The sequence below is a fragment of the Lytechinus pictus genome, chromosome 8 (genome assembly GCF_037042905.1).
Source record: "Lytechinus pictus isolate F3 Inbred chromosome 8, Lp3.0, whole genome shotgun sequence".
Lineage (NCBI taxonomy): Eukaryota > Metazoa > Echinodermata > Echinoidea > Temnopleuroida > Toxopneustidae > Lytechinus > Lytechinus pictus.
In genome coordinates, this window is record NC_087252.1 from 15,334,112 (window position 1) to 15,347,988 (window position 13,877).

Genomic DNA, 13,877 nt, shown 5'->3' on the forward strand with positions numbered 1-13,877 from the left:
ATGTCATCACTTCGGTACTCTTTTGTAGTAACATTGTGACCTTCAAATCTGAACTAGAACTTACTTTATCCATCGTCTTTGTGAATAATGTGTGATATAATGTAGGAGTCTGTGCCTTTGAATGGTTTTCTGATAAATGGCAAGTACACAAAATGCTGTTCTTCATCACAATCATCATAAAAAATGGGATATTTAAAAAATTATATTTGGGGCAATTCCATAAAATGATCAACCTTTTTGTACATCCGACCCCCATTTTTTTCCAAATCTAAGGCTATTTCACTTCATAAAATCACCAAGTCATGATCCACTTTGAGAGCATTACAGACTGTCAAAAAAAACCAAGAAGTCAGAGACAGAAAATTTCATGAAGGTCTCACATACATGGAATCGGATGTACATATTTTATGGAATTGCTCGTTATATTTGGATAATAGTTTATAGTTGTGATAATATTGATGATAAGGATATGAATTGATGTTAATTGTGCTCATGAATATGATAGTAGACACAGTTTGCATGAAACAGTAATTATGGAATTCAAGCAATTGACAGAAACTGTTTGTAAGGAATAAACCTAAAGAAATGAAAATAATTAATGAGATCCTACAACTGACTAGTTTCATATTTGATAGAAATGAGTCATTATGAAATGGATAAATCTTATTATTTTATACACTGTAAAACTGGGGTGTTAAAACTGACACTATTTGGTATCCCTAGAGCACCAAACCCTGAGGTGTTAAAATTAGCCCCTAGAGATTGAACATAACACCAAAGAGTGGAAAAGTTACAAACAAGGGTGTTGTAATAACACACATAGGTGTTCAAATAACACCAAAATTCAACACCAGAGTAAACTGACTGGTGTCCACTATGTGTACATGTACACCTATCAATTCCATTTATTCTGTGTACTAGCCTAAAGTTAACACCAGAGTGTAATGACCGGTGTGGTGCTATTTACACCAAACAATACATTGTATATGGTGTAGATTGTTGACTTTATGCTGAGAATGATCAGCTCAAATTCAAATTCAAATTCAAATTCAAATTTATTTATTTCACTTTCATCAATTGTACATACATGAATTGTATACCATATATAAACATAAATATTTGTATACGTTGCAAAAAAAGAAAATAATGATACATATGTTGTGAAAAAAAAAAACACTTAGACAATTTGGGCAACACATTGTAGGTTTTAAATAAGTATACTATTTTTCAATAGAAATTAAATTAAGATGGAAATGGAGGGACCCACTAAAAAGCAATGCTTGTACAATGTGGGCCCCTCAAAAAATAGATAACACAACAAATAACAAAATAGCAAAGTATACATACAGATAATCAAATGAGAAAAAAAAAAAACTGAGAGGGAAATACTCACAAAATAAATACAAAGTTATCAAAAATATACAGTTAGATAAAGGACAAAACAACCCGTCCTAAAAATATCCACCCTTCCCCACCCACCCCCCCCCCCCAGAAAAAAGCTCTAAGTGACTAGTTTCATATCTGATAGAGATAAATCCTTTTGAAATAAGCAAATTCGCAGCCAGCTCATGATGAACTATTCCAAATGACCTGTCAAATTTTTAATCACTCTTCCCCCCAAAAAATAAAAAGAATTAGCTTGGTTGACATATGAACAACTGTTAGTTAAATGGTAAATTGACTGGAGATTTTTCTTAAACAACAGTTGGAAGGTTTTTGTCAACCAACCCGGTAGCTAGGTTGGTTAAAACATTTCCGAGAGTGTGAGTACTACCACTGAATAAACAGGTTTTAAGGTTTCCAAACATGGCATAGGCCAGGTGACTAGAATATGTCATTGATCAAATTTTGAAATGGTTTGTTGTTTTGTCCACTTTTAGTCCATTAACTATTATTTTAGCTACTGTCATACTCATACCTATGATTATGAACACTTTATTATTCTTTGGCTGTAATTATTTTGTTGTTTTTTAAATGAATGTATATGTATTATTATTTAATTCCAAATGTGTATTATTATCATCACCATCATTTCTAGTATTATTACTGTTATTAGTGGGTGCGTCATGGTCTAGTGGTTCTGACTCTCGCCTTTGAAACAGAGGGTCGTGTGTTCGAATCGTAGCCATGGCGTATTTTCCTTCAGCAAGAAATTTATCCACAATGTGCTGCACTCGACCCAGGTGAGGTGAATGGGTACCCGGCAGGAGTAATTTCTTGCATGCACTGAGCGCCGTTGATGGTAGCTCGAGCTAAAGCCGGGGTAATAATAGCAGCGCTTTGTATCCTCTGGCAAAAAGCGCTTTATAAATCCAACTATTATTATTATTATTACTATTATTTATGTTACTATGATTGTTATCTTTATTACTATCATCATCATCATTAATTATTATTATTATCATTATTGATAATGAATTCATGCTGTAAACCTTTAAACCCAGTTGTTCATGCCATGATTATAAAAATGGACACGTTCATTTGGGCTAACACATCTCGTAGTTCCAAACATCATCAGAAACAACCTTAGAAATTGAAGCCACCTTCTTGCGTGAGTGGCAGTCCCCTTCACAAACCAGTCAATTTTCTCAGCTGGCATGCATGATGACTATGACTATGCAGACACTGCGTTTCATCCATCTTCAAGTCTTTCCAGCACACGTTTGGGGATTTCGGAATTAGAATTGGTAAAATCCTTACTTAATTAGCAAGATCTGGAGAAGATGTGTCATTCATGACATGGGCTCTTAATTGTCATACAATGTTGTTGGTTTGGTAGACTGCTAGTGAAAACACCTGCTGCAAACGAGGGTGGCTCGATCTACAAACAGAATCTCATTCTGGAAGACCGTGGTTTGTAAAGGTAACTCAAGGTCGTCGGTGGGCATTAGTCATGTGCATTGTGGCATCCATCATTTTAGGCGGTATTTATGGGAATTGTATCTGATTCCATCACAAATAGAGAAATGGTTATTTATTTGGCTTCTTGGGCTTGGGTTCAGGTTAAAGTGGTTGAATATGGATGCAGGCGGTATGTGAGGAAGGGAGTGATGTTGAGAGAGAGAGAGAGAGAGACAGTGACATACATATACATGGAATGAGGGATAGACAGATATGGAGAGAGAGAAAAAGAGAGGGAGAGACAGAGAGAGACAGTGACATACATAGACATAGAAAGAGAGAAAGGGATGGACAGATATGTAGAGAGGGAGAGAGGGGGGAGAGGGAGAGATCCCTTAAACCTTTATTGGCTCATGAAGGGTTAATTGCATTTTACTTGCAAAAGGGAAAACAATGATATGCTGAGGAAGTGTTGAACTACATTTTACTACAATAGTGAAAGGGAAAACAATGATCTGCTAAGGAAGGATTGATTATATTTTACTGCAATAAAGAAAGGGAAAACAACTATATGCAAAGGAAGCGTTAAATATATTTTACGATAAAAGTAAAAAAAGGAAAACATAAGCTAAGGAGGTGTTAAGTACATTTTACTACAGTATTGAAAGGTACAGCAATTAGATGCCAAGGAAGTATTAAGTACAGTAGTGAAAAGCAAAAAAAAAATAGATGCTAAGGAAGGGTTTAAGTACATTTTACTACAGTTTTGAAAGAGAAAACAGTGAAATGTTAAGGAAGGGTTAAGTTGAATTTACTACAGTTGTGAAAGAGAAGACAATGAGATCCTAAGGAAGTGTTAAGTACATTTAACTGTGATGATAATTGATAAAACAATGATATGTAAAGGAAGTATATCTTCATTACAAAAGTGCAGTGTGTTCTTGTCCCATTTAAACAAAGTTTTTCATTTTACCTGTTAAAATGTTATGTAAAGATGAGAACAGTTTAGTGACTTGGCTGAATGTTTTTGATATTGTTAAAGGAGCAGCAAAGTTAAGTGATAAATCGTTCACTGATAGACTAACAAAAGATAAAATGTAGTAACATGCTGCTATGTCAGGCAGTAATGTCTGTGTTGTTGCTATGTCAGTTCCTACCTTATTATCTCTAAATGTACATGGGCAAGCAATTCTAGTGCATATTAAGAAAAACAATCACGAAATGGCTTACATATATATAGTTCTTGTAAATCCTGAACAGCCCAAAATTTGAAGGCTTTGGGAAGAAGAGAAGAGAGTAGTATGCTAATTTTTATTCAAGGGGTGAACGATGTAAGTTTTAAGTGGACCATTTCAGGAAAAGGGGGTGCATTTATTTGAAAGTATTCCAATCCTTATGCATCATGGAGGATGGGCGAACCGGTCATGTTTAGACAGGACCTTGTTTGGTTTGTGCAGCGACGGCCAAGAAAAACGTTTACCCTCGCTCACTTGAGAAGCGTCAAACTTGATCCCCCCATGCTTGGCTGTTTGTTCACCTCGCAACATTCATGAAATTCAAATCAGGGTCTAATGTAAAGCAGTCATCACCCGCCCTCCATCCCTCCTCTCGGTGCTCCCCGGTCCCTACCATGGCCTGGGGGCGGGCTAGTAACGTTTAGCGGGCTAGGGGGAACATGTTCAGACCGTCACCCAATATGCGCTTCATGACGGTATAATTGGAGGCGCACGCGACGAAAACGTGCGGGAGAATAGCCGGGACCTAATTGAATTACACAATGAGCTGGTTATACCGACAAAACATTTCATAAATATTCACTGTGTATTTGTCGTTAGGATGCGTTATGTTAATTTGCATACGTGATGGGTAGGTATGCAGATTAGTGTTCCGCCGGTAGCATGCATTGGTATGTAATTAATTCCAGGCAGGAATGGGCGCGCACGCCGTCGGGGATTCCAGTTACAATGTGATTGATCAATGTTTTTTTTGGGGAAGCGAATTTCACGGTCACTGACCAGGAGACAATATGATACCCCCCTATTGAGGGATGTTGACACTATAGTTGCCAAAGAAAAGCTTCAGGGTATATGAAGTATACTGTTAACACAGAAAAAACTATGGTGTTGATTGGTGTATATACATATAGCACCACACCAGTCATTTTACTCTGGTGTTAAAATTATTGGTGTTAGTTCAACACCTATGGGTGTTCTTACAATACATGTACCTTTGGTACTATTTGGTGTTACGTTCATTTTCTAGGGTGTAATTTTAACACCTAAGGTGTAGTCCCCTAGGGACACCAACTGGTAGCTGTTTTAACACCGTAGTTTTACAGTTCACCTAGTCATGATATTGGCATGATAGTTGCCAAGAAAAACTTGGGTAACAGTGATGCATATTTCTGTCACTGAAATTTCAGGAAATGATATAAATAAAATGGTATTTGTTCAATATTGATAGCTTCAATATTTAATCGATGAATATTTTGTGAAATGTAAAACTTAAAGGAGAATGAAACTCTTGGAGCAAGTTAGCTTTTGTGAAAGCAGAAAAATCAAAGAATAAGATCAACAAAACTTTGAGTAAAATAGGACTCGCAATAAAAGAGTTATGAGCATTTGAATGTCGAGATCACTAATGCTATGGAGATCCTCCCATTGGCAATGCGACCAAGATCTGTGATGTCACAGATGAACAACTCTCCCCTTTTGGACACTGAAAATATACCCCAAAACATCTCTTTTTGCTCATTCTAATCATATGACAAACGATTCATCAATGATATAATGTTGTGAAACCTCTGTACTTGTCATCTCATAAAGAGAACACCTCACCTTGTGATAGACTCTATAAAAGTGAGAATATAAGTGAAATAAGTACTAAATTAATGAGGGAGTTGTACGTGTGTGATATCACAGATCTTGGTCGCATTGCCGATGGGAGGATCTACATGGCACTAGTGATCTCAATATTCAAATGCTCATAACTTTCTTATTATTCATTCAATCTCCCTCAAACTTTCAACAATATGTTTCTTTGATTTTCTCTTTTATATGGATTCAGCTGGTTTCAAGGGTTTCATTCTCCTTTAAGATATTTCAATTCTCTTTAGATGAAAGTAACAAATAATGCTAATTTCAGCACTTAATTAGAAACAATGTGCATTAAGCATTTTATAAATATTGCATATTATTATTTATTATTAATCATGTAATTAATTTGACCTTATGTTAAGAGATTCAATAATTCATAATTTTATTATTATAAACGATAAAGTTTGTGTTATAACTTATATCTTAATACAAAATAATTATTTTTATACATCAATATACTGCAATTGCTTTCTTGAATATTTTTGAAATCACATTTTTCGGGCAAACCAAAATGTTGCTCACACAAGCAAACTAAAATTCCAATGTAGAATGAATAGAACCTAATATACGACATAAATTGTGGAATCCTTTCTTCACCTAGTGAATATGTATGTTGATGTAAAATCTGTAATTGATGGAAACCTGTAATTGTAGGAAACCTCAAGATGACCACCACAGCGGTCAGTCGTCCAGACCGATTATGCACCAATACCCTTGGGGCTCGAAACAGACCCCCTTCTTTAAGAAAAATCGATCTCATCGTCATAATGGAAACTGCGTTTCTCACTTCTATATGTGTTCTTCACTTCTACCAACAAAACACTGCATAATAGAAGTATTCAGACCGACTAGATGTTCGAAAATAACCAGGTAATCTCTGATCAGGAAATTGACTCTGATCTACTCTGATCAGAGTCAATTTTTTTTAGTCAGTGTTTTTGCCAATATGCAGTGGCAGCGCATCAATAGGGGAAGAGGGGGGGTGGGTGGAATTTGCCCCCCCCCCCCCAGTCAGGAGTTGCCCCCAGAAATGTTGAAAACTGAACAAAAAATGTGTAATAAATGCCAACTCTGCCCCACCCCAAAATTTTCTTCTGCCCTCTCTTGTCCCCCTATATAAAAAATATCCTGGTGCCACCACTGCTAATATGAAAGCAAAATACTTATATTCTATAAGAAAAATACCTGCAACATGGTAGACTTTCAGACGGGTGTTCCCAAGGGCATGGGTATTTTTGTAGTGCGAAAAATCAGGAAAATTTGTATCCCTTCCATCACTGAGATATGAATCAGCGAGTACGTTGGGAGAGTACTTAGGGCAGCTGAATCGCACACCTTGTCTGCTACTAGTACTTGGACCATACTACGCGTGCTCATAACTTTGAGAACTAACCCTCAATTCTCCAGATCATTGGGGGTATGAATGTGGGAAATAATTATCGGGTGTTCTTGAGCCCTGAAGAATCTCTCATAAAGTGATGGGTATTCTGGTGATCGAGTCGGTGTGAATACTCCTACTGATGTGCTTTCATATTTCAACTGTTTTTTTCAGTCTGATTTGAATATGGATGTGTACCGATGAATCAGCTTCCGTATCACGTTCCACAGTGGCAGTCGCTATAAAGCTCCAAAGCAATTTATGTGTTGGACCAATATCTTAGGATGTATAACCCTAAAACTCATGAGTATTTTTGTTGTTTTTGTCTCACCTGCATAGCAGAGTGAGACTATAGGCGCCGCTTTTCCGACGGCGGCGGCGGCGGCGACGGCGGCGTCAACACCAAATCTTAACCTGAGGTTAAGTTTTTGAAATGGCAGCATAACTTAGAAAGTATATGGACCTAGTTCATGAAACTTGGCCATAAGGTTAATCAAGTATTACTGAACATCCTGCCTGAGTTTCATGTCACATGACCAAGGTCAAAGGTCATTTAGGGTCAATGAACTTAGACCATGTTGGGGGAATCAACATCAAAATCTTAACCTAAGGTTAAGTTTTTGAAATGTCATCATAACTTAGAAAATATATGGACCTAGTTCATGAAACTTATACATAAGGTTAATCAAGTATCACTGAACATCCTGCATGAGTTTCACGTCACATGACCAAGGTCAAAGGTCATTTAGGGTCAATGAACTTTGGCCGAATTGGGGGTATCTGTTGAATTACCATCATAACTTTGAAAGTTTATGGATCTGATTCATGAAACTTGGACATAATAGTAATCAAGTATTACTGAACATCCTGTGCAAGTTTCAGGTCACATGATCAAGGTCAAAGGTCATTTAGGGTCAATGAACTTTGGCCAAATTGGGGTATTTGTTGAATTACAGCCATTAATTTGAAAGTGTGTTGGTCTAGTTCATAAAACTTAGACATAATAGTAATCAAGTATCACTGAACATCCTGTGCGAGTTTCAGGTCACATGATCAAGGTCAAAGGTCATGTAAGGTCAAAGAACTTTGGCCACGTTGGGGGTATTTGTTGAATTGCCATCATATCTCTATAAGTGTATTGGTCTAGTTCATAAAACGTGGAAATAAGAGTAACCAAGTATCACTGAACATCTTGTGCGAGTTATAGTAGTTTTCAAAATCAGCACTGCTGCTATATTGAATCGCGTGATGCAGGTGAGACGGCCAGAGGCATTCCACTTGTTTACAAATAAGAGGCTTATATATACATGCATGTTATTCTTATTAGTTAGTCACCCCACCTGCGCACTGTTGAAAACATCCGTGCAAAGTGGTAAGACCCAGGGTGAGGGGGGAGGCTACTTGAATTGTAACATGATGCTATGTGTCAAACCAAAGTAAAAAATAAGGGGCTCTGGAACTAAATATTGGTCTTTAAAACGGGGATCTACGGAACGGCCCTTGAATCAATAATTGCTAAAAAGGCATTGCTCTGGAACTTCCCACATAAAAAAATGGGGGTCTCTTAAAATCGTTATGACTCCTCATCGATCTAGTTTGCCTTCCCGCCCGGCTGAGTAGTTCATCATGATGGGCGCGCACTGTAACGAGAAAACACAAATTTGAGGGTCTCTGGAATGGGGAAAAATAGGAATTTCTATGACTTTCTAAATTGGTGATGCTCTGGAACAGAATTTAGGCTGGAAATGGGGGTCTCGACTGCGGCACATACGTATCATACATTTATGCTAAGTAGCCCCCTCCCCCCGTGGTACGACTCTGCTAGGGATAAATCCACTACCTTCCGTTCAGTTTACCACTGAACCACCATGCCCAGTTGTAAACTAAGATTTAGATGAAATTTCTGAGAAACAAGCATTTCATTCCTTTTGTCCAGCTCTGAGTTCAACAAACTGGAAAATTATGAATCAATGATTTGAACTTAGTATTGTTAAATTTATTTCATTCCTTTTGTCCAGCTCTGAGTTCAACAAACTGGAAAATTATTAATAAATGATTTGAACTTAGTATTGTTAAATTTCCAAAATCCATTTCCCCACCCAACCTCTGAAACCTGATGTAGACACTTTTTACAACCTGATATCGTCGGCGGTCATCTGAACTGTCGTATCACACATACGACAGTGCAAACCCCATTTCAGAGAAAATTGACTTCAAAGTTTACTACAATTTCCACACTTTGATATTATGTTGTGAATTTTTGAGAGAAATTTGTTCAAAGCTTACTTTCTTTTAGTTTTGTGCTCTCTTATTCATCCCTTCATTAAAAAATGTCTGAAACTATCATTTAAAGAAAACATGAGATGAAAAGCTTTTATTTCATCTCTAATAATCGTACTTTAGGAAATTATGTAAAGCCTGACAATTAATTTGGAGATGAAATATGGTTTTAAGCATGTGTGCCCTGACCCCCAAAGTGATGATGGAATACATTTTGCTAAATGCAATGAAAAGAAAACATTTTTATGATCCATAACTAAAACTTTTGACAATATATATAATTTAAATGATTCCGCAAGGGAAAGACAAAAAAAGCAATCATGATTTGATCTCTCAGGACACTATTTGCAATTAGACTGACAAATTAATGTATTATTGTGTTATAATGCTTGTAATACAGATCTTTTCCCAAGTGCAAACCCAAAATGAGAAGGGTGTCCACTTCTCCTCTCCTTCCATTTTCCTTGACAGTGTAATTAAATTTTCATCCATCTGATAAAGGAGGCATTAACCCATTGCATGATGAAACAGACTGGTACATGTATGAAGCATAAGGGGAAATGCAGAATTTGGAAGTCGTTGGGTTAAAATAGGCTGTTATAAAAGAAGGGAGGAAACACTGTAGGATTGTGAATGTGAAAAGAGCGGATTAGAGGCCAGGGCCCTGTTGCATAGTATACAAATAATGAATGTTTATGAGTGCAATGGACAGAATACTTCGTGAGGTGATAGATGAAATGATCCATTCAATGAGGCGTAGCCGAGTTGAATGGATCATTCATTTCATCTTAAGTATTCTGTCTATTGCAGAAATCAAAAGAACATTCATCGTTTGTTTTATATGACACCTGAAAATAGATTATTTTTCATATGAAATTTGTGAAATATGATGCAAAATATGGTCATGTAGTGCGAGCTCGGTCTGTTGATTATCGTGTACATACAACATGCGCGCTGCAAACACCAGTGGTGTCTGTAGTCTGGGTGTGTTCGTGCAATGGACAAAATCGTATGGATCCAAAATTGCACGATGAATGGATCTAAAATTGCACGGTTGATGACGTCATTGTAAAATGGGCTGAATGATCGATATTGACCAACCAATCAAATGACAAGGATCTATCTAGGTGTCGTATAAAAGTTACCATAATAGTAACTTTGCCATCCAATGGTGACTACCATGGTAACGCTGATCACCAACCAATCAGAATCGAGGATTCCATGCAAGTTAGCATTGGATGGCAAAGTTACCATAATGGTAATTTTCATGCAACGGGGCCGGGCCCAGAAAGATGGACAGGAGAGAAGGAGAAAGAGAAAGAGGGAGGGAAAGAGGGAGAGATAGAGACATGTGATTCTTTAAAGAGCTTGATTTACTAAAAGAAAATAAGTAGTCTATGGTTGATTTGATTTGATTTGATTTGATTTATTTATTTCCGTTTCACAATTGTACATAATATGATAAACATAACATAACAGGGTCTAAAATACTACAAGACAAAATATAATATATATAACATAATCATAGATTTAAGGAACACAATTCAGTAAATAAAGATATCTCAAATGACATTTGTATTTAAAAGTAAAACGGAGGGACTTGCCGAAAAAAAGCAAAGCTTGTACAAGAGACAAGCCCCTATCTTAGTTACATTACAAAATTACAACAAATAAATATTGGGTCTTAATAATAATTTTGTTTAAAAATAAATACAAACAATTTTTGTGCACTTGACAAAAACGTAACTGATGGATCGTGTGAGAAAAAAATTATGTTTTACAATATTATAAGAGAGGGGGGGTGAGGGGGAGACAGGAGGGACAGAGGAGTGCAGTACACTAAGTAGAAAGAAAGAAGAAGGCGGGCAGCAGGAGCAGGTACTTTGGCTAATTGCAATTTTAAGAAGAAAATAATTAAACGAATAATATACATGACTATGTATATAATATGAGCGCATATAATACGCATATACACAAAAGTCGAGTATAATTAAATTAATTATTCAGCTTGACCTGTTTGCGACGAGTATTGCAGAATTAACATTTTTTTCAGTTTGCGTTTAAAAATATTTACATTGGGAGATTCTTTGAAATCTTGAGGCAGAGAGTTCCAGTAGGCAGGCCCAGAGAAGACAAATGAATTCTTTGCAAATAAAGTTCTTGTTAAAGGGAGATGATAATATTGTCGTTGCCTTGTTGGGTAGCAGTGTACGGATGTATTTTTACGGAACATATTAGAGAAAATGGCGGGAAGGTCGTCCTTGCTTAATTTGAACATAAATTGACTAAGTTCGAAAAGATATATGTCACTTACTTTAAGAATATTATTTTCAAAAAATAAGATATCAGTATGTGATCTAAAGTGTGTTTGAAAAATTATTCTTAGAGCTTTTTTCTGGAGAAGTAATATTCTATTTAGTTGTGTTTGTATTGCACATCCCCAGGCAATAATTCCATAATTAATATATGGTAGAATAAGGGTGTAATATAATGTTAACAAAGTGCGGGAAGGGAGAAAATGTTTTAGTTTATTAATAATTCCAATGTTTCTAGAAATTGTTTTACATATACTATCGATATGAGGCTTCCAGGATAATTTGTCGTCAATAAGGACACCCAAGAATCTGGTAGTGGAAACATTATTAAGAACGAAATTATCAAAGAAAATACTGTCAGGTAGAGTATTGATTTTATTACTGAAAAGCATGTAGTTTGTCTTCTGGTGATTAAGCGAAAGTTTGTTGGCCTTGATCCAATCTGTAACATTTGTTAGTTCAAAATTTACGATTCTAACGAGTTGGTTAATATCATCATGGGAAAAGAAAATATTGGAGTCGTCAGCAAAAAGTATAAATGAAAGTAAATTTGATGTATTTTTAATATCATTGATGTAAGTAATAAAAAGAAGTGGGCCTAGTAGGCTACCCTGTGGGACACCGCAAGTAATTGGAAGAGTAGTCGAATTGCTATTATTTACTGATACAAATTGGGTCCTATCAGTGAGGTAACTCCTGGTTTTGGATTTGTCCCTGATTAGAAGTGATTTCAATGGGTTCGTAGAAATGGCAGAATAGAATTTATTGTAATTTTAAGCCTCCTTGGAAGCTGAATAGAATTGTGTATTGTGAGTAAGTCTGAACTTATGATAGACTCGCCTCCAGACCCACTTAGACATTAAAGTGTTAATGTTGGGTCTGCGCCCACAGACCAGAGAATAATCACCCTAAAACTAAAACATAATTTCAAGCAGAAATGACTGAATAGAAGAAGAGGTATCTGTGAGATAACTCGGCTGGTGTGTTATTATCATTAGATTATTCTTGACATGCTTGATGTGTTTTCCTTTTGGCCCTGCATTTATTTTAATGTTTAAATATGACTTATTCAAGGCCGTAGTCTTTCTTGAGGGGCGTCCTTTTCAAGCCTTTGTGCTTAGCCTATGACTGTCCCCTCCCATGCAATGAGTTTATTTTTATTTTACTGTGAAATATTGTCATTATTTTTTATGTTGTATGAATATTTTATTTGCATGGAAATAAAGAATCAATCAATCAAGAGTACATTTTGTGAAAAATAATTATTCTAGGTTGGAATGTTTTGAAAGTCTTAAGAAAAAATGAGAAGGATGGATCGGGATAGAAAAATACAAAGATAGAATGGTAACCATGTCTGTCCTCTAGTATTGATTTAGTTCTGTGCCATCCTTATAGAAGGAGAAATTCTATAAATTAAACCAATTTGTGATGGTGTATTATGTGACAGTCACAGTATAGGAGCACCACCCTATTCATAACCTATGGTAAGAGGTAGGGTCTCATTGCAATTACAGAGCAGCCACTCTACATTTACATGCTCAGTGGTGGTGCTATGGGGGGAGGTCCACCCTCGTATGATTTTGCATGTAGTGAAGAAAGGGGAAAACAAGGGGAAAAGAAGAAGGGATAAAAGTAAAAAGGGTATCAAACAGAAAGGTATTGTTCATAATATTCTATATTTCCCTTATAATTCAATAGATAAATTTTCAGCCATCTTAGCCCCCCAATCAAAATATTCTAATGCTCCCTCTCATCTCCCCTCCACCACCACCTCCTACTTACCACCCATCCCTTTACCCCTCGATCTCCTTCACTACCCTTCCATCACCCCTCACTCCACTTCATACCTCTAATGTCCCTCCACCCTTTCAGGACCTCTGCCCTCCCACCACTCCTCCATCTCCCTCCACTCCATGTACGTTTTATCTCCCCTCCCATCTCCCCTTATTCCACACCTCTTATCTATACCCCACCCTCCCATCTCCCCTCCACCTTTCCCACCACCGCTTCCATCTACCACTGAGCCACCGGTCATGGTGGCTCAGTGGTAGAGCGTCCGCCTCATGAACGGGGGGTTGTGGGTTTGATCCTCGGCCGAGTCATAGCAAAGACTCATGAAAATGGGACTCTCTGCCTTCTTGCTAGGCGCTCAGCATTTAGAATGGAGAAGGGTAATAATAACATGTT